The sequence below is a fragment of the Canis lupus genome, chromosome 4, assembly GCF_048164855.1.
Source record: "Canis lupus baileyi chromosome 4, mCanLup2.hap1, whole genome shotgun sequence".
NCBI classification, from domain to species: Eukaryota; Metazoa; Chordata; class Mammalia; order Carnivora; family Canidae; genus Canis; species Canis lupus.
The window spans coordinates 84,670,535-84,682,420 of NC_132841.1; positions in this window are offsets into that span (position 1 = coordinate 84,670,535).

Below are 11,886 nucleotides of genomic sequence, written 5' to 3' on the forward strand. Positions count from 1 at the left end.
GGAGAATCAAACAAATTTGCAGGTTCAGGTTTCTGAAAAGCATCCACCTAGTTGTCCCTGCCTCCTCGGATCTCAGGGACTCACCTCTTTCTGTCACAGTGAACACTTGAGTGTGAGATGTTCCCCAGGGCTAAAAATTGATCCACTTTTATAAGTGGCCAATCTGTAAGAGGAAGCTCTCTTAAAATAGGACATCAGGATTCTCTGACTTGAAAGTTGGCCTACTTGAGCCTGTCTTTTTTTTTTTTTTCTTCTTTTAAGGTTTTGATTTTACTTAGGCTCATTCCATGATGTCTTCCCTGTTTTACTTATAATTTTCCAAAATTTCTCAACAACTAGAGTGATCGTACAGCCAAGTAGGAACCCTTCCACCTATACGCTATCCGAATTCCCAATATCTGAGAGTACTTCAAATCCATATTGGGCTGAGTTCTTACTTCCTAACATACTACCATCAATGGCCAGAGCATGATGACCCACTCTAGGATTCACAGAAGAATCTGTAGGCTAGAGATCCACCTCTAATACCCACTACTTCACTATTTTGGTTTAGGTTTTCCCAAAATCATCCTGAGACAGGAATCTGAGTATAAGTAGATTATTAGGAGATAATTTAAGAAATCTTAATATTTGAGGTGCCTGGGTGGCTCAGTTGGTTGGGTGTCTGACCCTTGGTTTCAAGCTCAAGTCATGATCTCAGGGTCCTGGGATCAAATCCTCATCAGGCTCCATGCTCAGTGCAGACTCTGCTTGTTTCTCTCCCTTTGCTCTTTCTCTCTGTCTGTCTGTTTCTCTCAATCTCATGAATAAATAAAAAAAAAAATATTTAAAAAAATCATGATAGTTGTGTGGGAAAATTAGAACATCAACACATTCATTCAACTACCTATGTTACACCAATTGGATTTTGATTTTTTTAAGACTTTATTTATTTATTCATGAGAGACAGAGAGAGAGAGAGAGAGAGAGAGAGAGAATAGGCAGAGGGAGAAGCAGGCTCCTCACAGGAGCCCTGTGCAGGACTCGATCCCGGGACCCCGTGATCACGACCTGAGCCGAAGGCAGATGCTCAACCAGACCCACCCAGGTGTCCCAGTTGGATTTTGATCATCTATCTAATTAGTTATTTCACTCTATATCAGTTATTTTACTCTTCATTTTCAATAAGGGCCAGGGAATAGTTAGGCTTTGCAGGCCAAGCTATCTCTGTCACAACTACTCTTTGTTACTATAGGACAAAAGCAGCCATAATGTGTTGAATGAGCACAGATACGTTCCAATAATATATTATTTACAAAAACAGGTGGTGGGTTGGAGTTGACCCAGAGACCATACTCTACCAACTTCTACTTTGTGTTGTAACTTACTCGAGAGCAACAACAACAACAACAACAACAACAAAAGGCTTTTAAAGGCTTTTTATTGATATAACCTCAGTATCTGGCCAATGTTGTACACATAGATATTTATAGTATAAATGAATACTTTTTACTGTATTTATAGATGATATAGATGATTACCTTGAGTTGATCTTTCCTTACTCAATTCAATGAACTTGAAAATCATGTTGCTTTTTAAAATTTAAACTTGTGGGACCCTGGATGGCTCAGATGTTTAAGTTTCTGCCTTCGGCTCACGCCATGATCTTGCGGTCCTGGGATCGAGCCCTGTGTTGGGCTCTCTGCTCAGTGGGGGATCTGCTTCTCCCTCTCTCCTCTCTCCTGTTCATGTTCTTTCTCTTTCTCTCTATCTCAAATAAATAAATAAAATTATTTAAAAATGAAATAAGACACAAGCTTGAAACTAAAACCCAAGTTTGACTCATGCATAGATTTTTGAGAGCAGAATAGCAGTGCATCACCCAAACATGCTGGGCAGTAACCTAATTTAATCTCTTGGTGCTTTTTTTCTCCCTCCCTTCTCCCTCCCCCCCCCCCACACTTTTTTTCTTTTTATGGCTTACTTTATGACTTTCTTTTACTCTGTTTACTTTGATTAAAAAAAAAAACTTAGTAGGTCAATTGTAAAGATATAAAAAATAGATGATGCAGAGGAGAGAGAGAGAGAAAGGCATATTTTTACTGATTAACAAAATTCTATCTAAAATAGGAAATTGGGGCCTCAAGGATTTAACCTTATTGCCACCATGACAAGCAGAATGATCTTGTGATTCGATCACATCTGTTAGATATTTTGCTTGATTCTTCCTGGATTTGTTGTCCTACCCACTTTTAGTTGGAAAAAAATATATACGTATGTATGTATATATGATATGTATTATGATCCCATTCATAAAGTTTGTAAATTAAGCATTGTACTGACAAAGACACAGCCTGGGACAGTAAAGAAAGGCGATGGGAACTTCTGCATGTAGTGGGTGAGAGAATGGTTGGAAGGAATCTTCCAGGGACAGAAGGCTCAATTATTAAACAGATTGGTATATGCACAGGTTTTCCTTACACTGCACACTTCTGTTACAGATGTTGCTTTCCATAGGATTCCTATATAAGGAGAGAAGTATTTCCCTGATGATTTGTATATCTTACCTCTTGGAAGACTTTCTGAGCAAAGTGAAATCCCATTCACAACTCATCAAATCAACGTGGGGTGTCAGGGCGAAGAGTTACCATGCACGAAGATCGCTCTTAGATCTTGGATAAAAGAGAATTGACTGAAACTTTTTGCCTCAAAATATACAGGATATCCATTCTAGATTTAGATTTAGCTCTTTCTTGAACTGGGCCAGGATGCATTGTGCCTTTTCCTTCCTGACTGAGGTAACCATTTGAACTACGTTATCGCATGTAAATCCAAAGTTAGCACCTGCTCCCAACATCACATATGGAAAAAGAAACACAGAAGATGCAATTAAGAGCATGCACAATTCTAAGTTTGCAACTTCTTGATTTATTTAATATTACAAATTATTTTTGTTACCCTGCTCATTATATAAGCGATATAAAACATCGGCCTCTCATTGGTGAAATGTACTTTATAACGATTTAAAGAATAATTGCATACAGTCATGTGCTATATGTATTCTCTTTTGTAATAAAAAAATGGCATTGAGCATAATTACAAGAATTAATGACCTTGCATTAGTGTAGCCTTAAATCAAGCAAAGCCTGTAAATTATTTTAATTGCAGCATCCAGTTAAAATATTTTGGTCAATGAGCCTTTACAAATTGTATTAAAATGTGCAAAAATAATTTTGCTGTGATATATATCATGCTAATACTCATTTATGATGACCAATTTTAAAAGACAATCTTCCCTTCAATCTTTTCTTCTAGAATCATGCATTTATTTCTCCACTTTAAATTTAAGAAAGCAGCCTCCCTCCCACTCTCTTTGCACTGAAGAAGTCAAAACATTGTATCTTTTTCTTCCTCAAAAGCCTAACAAGTTCTCCTGTTAGGAGGTCAAATTACCCTCTCTGCCTGTACTAGTTTGCTATGGTTGAGTCATAGATTACCACATTTAGCTGCTTTACAAAGATAAATTTATCTCACAGTTGCCATGGATCAGGAGTCTCCCACATTTTAACTAATCCTCCATTCTGTGCCTTATGATGTTCAAATCCAGGTATCAACTGGGTCATCAAACTCAGCTATCAACTGGGTCATCTTTTTTTTTTTTTTTTTTTTTCAAAAGCCTAGGGACCACTTCTAGGCTCACAAGGTTATTGACAGAAAGAATTGAGTTCCCTCTGGCTATAGGATCAAGATCCCCATTTGCTGATTCTGTCCCTGGGGGATGCCCTTGGCTCCTGCAGGCCACCCATAGGCCCTTCCCATGCAGCTCACTTTACAAAGCCAGCAGGAACACCTCTTTCTGTTCAGGCAGCTAAGATGATGCCGTGTATAACCTGCCATCATCACAGGAGTGACTATCCCACATTAGCGGGGCCACCTGACACTCGGGGTAGTCCCTGCACCAGGGGCAGGAGCCTGTGGGCCACCCTAGCATTCTGCTCGCCATCCAGTGCCAGTCCCATCGTTCCACCACCAGCAGAAAACAGTCTCTCTCAGTCCTGAGAAAATTCCTTTTTGCCCCAATCTGCAACCACCAAAGTGGGAAATGGTTAGCATTTACTCCTGAATGAAATTAAGATTGTCACTGCAAGAAGGATCCAACGGTATGAATAATTTTTGACAATTTCTGGCCAAGAAACAATTTCTTTTTTTTTTTTTTTAAGATTTTATTTTGTTTTCATGAGAGAGGCAGAGACACAGGCAGAGGGAGAAGCAGGCTCTATGCAGGGAGCCCGACGTGGGACTTGATCCCAGGACCCTGGGGTCATGCTCTGAGCCAAAGGCAGGTGCTCAACCGCTGAGCCCCTGGGGCGTCCCTAATGAAACAATTTCTGATCTGTCACACCTCTGAGTATCAACCATGGACCATCCCCTGATACCTGCTAGCATGCTCTCTCATAAAGAGCTACACATCACATGAAGATGTCTACACAGTCCCCTCTTATGGATTAATAAACATGTAGCCATGATTTAAAGTAGGTTTTAACTCTTAAAATGATCTTATAGAAACCAAGTTATTAACTATACAGAACGATGTCGCACTTCCTCACTCAATACCAAACTCTCCTTTTTTACATTCACCTAAAGGTGATTAATGTTTGATAAACATGGAGAATTTAAGAAGTGTATTAACGATTTTTGCGATGCAAAATATATCCCCAAAATGAAAGAGGTGGTACAGTAGACCCACAAAATGACAACCAGGACAGCAGGTAGCCAAGGTCAAAAGCAGAGAAATAAGCCCTTCAATCTGCTTGGTTTTTTTTTACATTAATATGTAATTCATTGGATGATGTTACAAATGTAACTAGATCTAGCCAAGGACATTTTTATCAGGTGTGATAAATTGTGTTTGACCTCCTGGTACCACCCACTGAATGCCTAACTTCATGTATTTCAATAACTTTTCTGATAATCAACCACCTGGGCAACATTTGCAGTCTTTCAAGCTGTCACTTTGGGACATGAATTAGTGTTAGCATACACATAAATCATTGCAGCAAGTCAAGAGGAACTGAAGCAGAGAGCTGCTGGCTACAAAGTAGTCCTATCACCCAGTAAATTGTGAAGATACATTAATTGAGTCAAAATAAATAGCTTCTACTTCTAACTTATTAATTTTGAATATTTTAAAAAAATTCTGTCAAAATGGCTGTTCCTAAAATTAAACCATTGTTGTTTGAAGTAAAGGTTTAACATCAGAAACAAACCAGCCTTGTGATAATGACACTAAAGAATCCTCGATAATGAGGAACTAGCATCTTGAAATGCCAAATTATTGAAAAGTAAGAGTGATTATAATTATAGGTTGATGCTGTTATGTCATTCTTCATGTGAGCCTTTGAACCAACGGTCTCAGAGGTATTAGAAGCAGTATGGAAAGGGATGGAATGGCATCTTATTTATTTCAAGGCATTGCAAAAACTTGTCAAAGTGATTTTGAAAGTTTGTGTCCTTTGGGGAGAATTTTTTTGAAACAAGGAATCTGCATAATACCTCTGAATAACAGCCTGTACTGGCTTCCTTGGGGAAGTTTAGGCATAATACAAATATAATCATTAGGTTATTTATCTTCACAGTCCTATTTTTTTCTTGTAATCTATATATCTGTTCCAAAAAATCTACACTCGATTTTAGTTTTCTGATGAAAATCAAAAATATTCATCAATACATAAAGATAAATAAAGAAATAAATCAGCTCTCACTTTATTCTATAATTTTAAAAATATATATTTGTACCTAAAATATTTTTTTCTGTTTGTTTAATAGGGCACATTTAATTTCAGGTGACTTTTTATGAAGATCTATTTTCAAAATTCTTTAGTATTGTTTCTGCAAAGGTTTATATCTAGTTTGATAAAACTCAATAATCAAATATGTCCTTTAACATGAGTTTTGATGAATTAGAAGTAAGGAGCCTCCATAGATAAAGAAATATTTTAAAATTCTGTGTAGGTAAGATGTTGTAAACTAGAAACAGGATAGCAACAATGATATCTACCTTTCAGATATGCTAGATTTCTTAGAGATAAAATAAATAATAGTAAAAATACAATAATAGCTCAATTAAAATTAGGTAGGTTGCACTAAATTCCGAGACGTATTTCTTCTCCTCTTTAAGATGGCATAAAAGTAAACTTGGGGTACAGGTTCACGCAGATAAAAAAATGAAGGGAGGTCTGGAGATGAAAAGGCAGAAAATAAGACAACTATCCTAACAGACACGTCTGCTCTGCATTCAAAATGTGCACAGCTCAAAGTAGAAGAGAAAGATGATTGTCACCTGTACCTGGAAAGGTGACAATGCTGAGGAACCAGACAGTCATAAACAGGAATGAGATGAGCAGTATGTAAGTGCTGAATCTGTGTCAAGAACACGAGCTTCACACTCATAGACAAAGGCCTGTAGAAAAATGACTGGTGAGATTGACAGTTATCAAGGAACATGTTGGTCGATATCAAAGAACCAATGCGATATCTAGAAATAGCCACATCCCAACCCCACCTTCCAGCATGACACTACGGACACTGGAGCGTCCTCTTCCCCAATTTGTATTGTATGACGTCATCAGTGTTAAGTCCCACCCATATAAAAAATACTTCCATTAAATAATGTTACTGCTTCACCCCTAATTCACACATCCAATCATTCAGTGGGTAAATGAATAACTATCAGAGCCCAGTGACTGCTCAGGTGATTGAAATATGTTAGTAAATATGAGTGAAAAAAATCATTTCTCTTATGTGACTTACACTGTAATTGAGGGAGGCTGACAATAAGCGTTAGACATAGACATACAGAAAGTTACCTAAAAATAAGTGCTGGGAATGAAGAAAAAGTGGAGCAGTTTAAGAAGGGTTGGAGTATTGGGGAAAGGAGTTTGTTATAATATTAATTAGGGTGTCCAAGGAAGGTGTCATTGAGATGAAAATCAAGCAGTGGTTTTAATGAGGTAAGGGAATTGCCATGTGGGTATCACAGGGAAAAGAACCCTGGGCAGAGAGAATAGGCAGTGTAAAGGACACCAGGGTGAGTACACTTACTATTTTTAAAAGAAGCAAGGAAGCCACTTGTGGCTAGAGGAAAGTTAGGAAGGAAATAATTGGATATCATAGGGAAAATGGAAACTAGATCCTGTAGACAGCTATCAATAATCAAAATATGAATAGACGGTCAAGGAACAGGCTGTGGAAGGAAAGCTCACCAAATGAAAAAATAAAAAACAAACAAACAAAAAAAAACAAAACAAAAAAAAAAACAAAAGACAACAATGTAAAACACATGCGAAAGGAAACAGAGATCATGAAAGTAGCAGGAGAAATGCACACAAACCAAATCAATAAACAACATTCTCCAACCTATGAACATAAATTACAGCCATAAATCAGGAAGAGGATGCCCTTAAAGGAGTTTAAAATAAAAAGGATTTAAAGTGGAATGTAAGGTTAAAAAAGAAAAAGAAAAAAAAAAAAAGCTCTAGTTAAAAGTTTGGAAGATAATTTCAAGAAAGTTATACGGAAAACAAACCTAAAGACAAAATGTTAAATAAAAATTTAAAAAGACTTAGAGGAATGATCCACAGCATCCCACATGAAATAATATTTATCCCAGAAAGAGATTAAGTGCAGAGCAGAGAAGATATTTAAGGCATACAATAGCATTTCCCAGAAATAAATGTGTGACCCCATGGTACAAGAAGACACAAAAATTGTTTAGTATTTTGAGTCCTAAAACATGCTTATTTTCATATTTCAAAACACTAAAGAAAATCCCAACAGAGCCCAGAGAGTGAAAAGCACTTTTCATGCGGAGGTGTCATATTGAAATGGGAACTGAATTTTTCTGCAACTTGGCATTGCTGAATGATAGAAGACGGAACTGAACTTCCACAAGGCTTATGCATAAGGACGTTTCAGATAGAATATCGTCCCCAGCCACATTACTAATCAAAGATCAAATATAAAAAGGGTAATGGGGAGGGGAAAAAAAAGACTGAAAGGAATTATTTCCATCTGAGTCCTTTCTTTCTTAGCCAAAGAAAAGCTTAACCACAACCAAGAGGTCCCCAAATACAGCTGGACGGTGGTCCTCGATAACAATCAACCCAGCACAGGGCAAGATATTAGACGGTACATGGCGAAGGTGCAATGTGGGGTGGGGATGACAAACAGACCAGGTTATATGTAGGGGAAATATGGGAGCATAAGAAAGAAATCAATATTGAGATAGAAATAATAAATAATCAATATATAGAAAACGTGCAGATGAATACATGATAGCTCAAAGATGACCAATGAAAGAAGGAAAATAGTATTACCAGATTTCACCTTCTATAGAGTGATATTTACGTTGACATGATCAAGTACATACTGAATGTTTAAGTAGCGTACGCGTTTTCCGATAATTAGAGGACAGGGGACAGATGGTGATAAAGTGTGAAGGAACTCAGTCCCTAGGTGTAGGAGTGTCCTATTGCTGCTTGCAACCAACCACAAACTCAGTGACTGTGAAGACAAAACACAACAGAACAGCCCACATAACACACCAAAAAGACCGTGTACTTGCTGTTACCGTTCTGTAGGTCAGACGTCCCCATGGCCCCAGCGGGTCCCCTTACTTAAGACTTTACAAGACTGAAAATGAAGTGTTGGCAGGCCTTCATAACTTTCTAGAAGCTTTGAGGAGGAACTAGCTCCCACGTTTATCCAGGCTGTTGGCCAAATGCAAATCTGTGTGGGGTTGTAAGGCCTTAGGTGTCTGTTTTCTGGATGGCTCTTGGTTGGGGCATTGACCTCAGCTCCTACTGGTCCCTCTCCAGTGGCACGCAGTATTTCTATGACCAGTCTGTCTGTCAGCCTGCAGACTGTGGTATCACTGCCTACATTTGTTTCCTAGTGTCCTGATGGCAAATACTATAAATTTAGCAGTTTACAAAACCCTACCGGCTTATAATCTGATGTCTCTATGGGTTAGAAGCATGGATATCGCTGGGCTAAAATCAAGACGTCAGCTACGATGTAGTGACTCAGAGCAGCTCTAGGACAGAACACGTGGCCTTGCCTTTTCCAGCTTCCAGATGCCTCTGTGCTCCTGGGCTCATGGTCCCCTTAGGCCATTTGTAAAGCCAGCAATAGAAGTAGAAGTAGAGTCCTGCTCACCTCACGCTACCCCTACCCTCTCTCTGAATCCCTCTTTCACTTTTAAAGATTCAGTGATGGCATTGGCCCCACCCCAATCATTCAGAATACCAACGTAATTCCACCTGTAAGCTTAATTTTTCTTACCATGAAATCTTTCATATTCACCAATTATGGAGGATTAGGACACCCATGTCTGTAGGAGACCACATATGCTGCCGACCACGGCCCCCGTGCTGTCCATTCCTCTCTGTTACTGCTTTCATGTCGAGATTAGAGCCCAACCTGTCATAACCCAAGTGCTTCTCAGGTACCACAAGTCACATTCAGGACCTGCATCAATCAACTATCCCTCCACCATGCTGAATTCCCAGGCTTGGCCTCCTCATGTGACCCTACTGGCCCACACCAATTCTACATTGACATCCATCCAACACTCATCTTGAGGGAAGTGTCCTCAATCCTCCATAACCTCCCAGTATTTCTCATTATATGGTCAACATAGGTTAGAATCATCACAGCATAAACAAACCCAGAATTCCAATGGCTTGACACAATAAAAGTTTATTTCTTGCCCATAAAAAGCCCTGAAATTCCTATAATATTCTAGGGCCAAAGTCACCTAAGTGCTAACTCAAAGTTATCTGCGTGATAACTCAATTTTCCAGGTTAATGAAGATCTATGATCTGGTGATTGCGGATTCACATTTTCGAACATGTGGTTTTCCCAGTGAACAGGGGAAGAGAGAGTAGGAGGATTCAAGTGTGCACTAAATGCTTCAGCCGAGATGCGACACATGTCACTCGTGTCCACCAGCCACTGGCTAGAGGGAAGCAACCCCTACTTTTGGTAGAGAGAGTAGAAAATTTCAATCTTACCGGATTCAGGCCAAAAGAGAATGGGAACATGAGTATTAGAATGTTCCACATTCTAATGAGCTACAAGTTCATTTCCAGAGCCGTGCATGGCTTGGCAGAGCACACAATCACCGTTGAAAACTTCCAAGACCCAATTTAGAGGTGAAACATTATTCTTAGAATGTATGTCTTAGTAAATCTAGTATTGTCACCAAACTCTCGTCGTGCTGTCGGTCTCCCGCTGACAGGGCAGTCCTAAGGTCACAGCTGCTGGTTTTATGTCAACTTCACCTCCATGGCCTCATTCTGCTAACCACTGAGGTAACAGAGTAGAGAATTATCCACGACATGACACGAGTTCGCATTCAGTCCAACATCTCTTCAGAGGTTCATCACACAACGTTGTGCTGCTTAAAAATCCCTTCCAACTTCCCTGCCCTAATATGGACCCCGGTTGCTACTTATGAAATCTTGACATACCTCTCTAAATGTGAAAACTGAGACATTTTTCCCATTTTATTGTATATTCAAGTGTCTATGTTGACACCCCCACTGCTATTCTGATTTAAGATCACATTCGTTTAAGCTGAGTATCCACGACCTGATCTAAAGCAAAGCACATGTAGTATTTTAGTTTACTTGGTTCAAGAGTCCAGGCGTGGCCTTGCTTGTCCTCTGATCAGGGCCCCCCGGGGACACACCAACACGTTGACCTGCCTGCCTTCCTGATTTAGAGAACTCGGTGAGGAAGGGTGCACGTGGAAGCACATGCAAGTTGGTGGAAGAATGAACGTCATTGAGGCTCTAGAACCCATGGCAGCTTATTCTTCTAGGTCAGCAGGAAAGGGGTCTCCGAACTCAAGGACGACACACAACCACTTTTAGAGGGATTCCAATTTATGGAGCCAGGAGAGTTCTTATGGCTAATTTAAAGGGGATTGATTTGGGGAAACAACTTAAAGGTTCGACATTCATCACTTTTGCATTCATCATCACATCTTGAAATGTCAAGATTTCATTTCATTTCATATGATGTAACTCCCCTAGGGAGCGGGAATCACGAGGCCATCCTAGAATTTGGCCTTCCACATAGTCCTGTTTTTGTCTTCAACTATGGAAGAGTTTTCAAACTTTTATTTTTTCCGCCGCTCTAAAATTTCAGGAAGCTGCGTTAGTCATCATGAATTGTGTGGTTTATGGCAAACCCTTTCAACCAAAAAACTCTAACAATTTCTTTATATATTTTCTCTGATAACTTCCTTGTCTCTAATCTTTTTCTTTATTTTCTTTTTTGGTTTCTCATATTGTCTCTTTTCCCCCTTAATAACCTAATATACTCATTTATTTTTAGTATCTACTATATGATATTCTGAATTTCCAAAAATGCTTATTTCCATCTGAATATTTCTATTTTCTAGTATCCTTCATCTTATTTAAGGTGAAATACCACTTCACATAATCATTTACTTAGTATTTGTAGTTTTTTTCTCTATTCTACTAAAAATTTGACATCTCTGATTTTTTTCCAGAGGATTTCTTTAAATGCTTGATTTTGCTTAGCAGCAAATTAGTAATCCACAAAAAAACACAAAATAATTGAGAGCTTGATGTTTCAGATGAGCTTGTTGAATATTGGGCCTCACCATAAAATGAAAACCCCATTACCTGCCTTTTTAAATTTATTCATGAGAGACACAGAGAGAGGTAGAGACACAGGCAGAGGGAGAAGCAAGCTCCCTGTAGGGAGCCCGATGCGGGACTTGATCCCAAGACCCTGGGATGAGGACCTGAGCCAAAGGTAGATGCTCAGCCACTGAGCCACCCAAGCACCCTCATTGGATCACTTCCCATTAC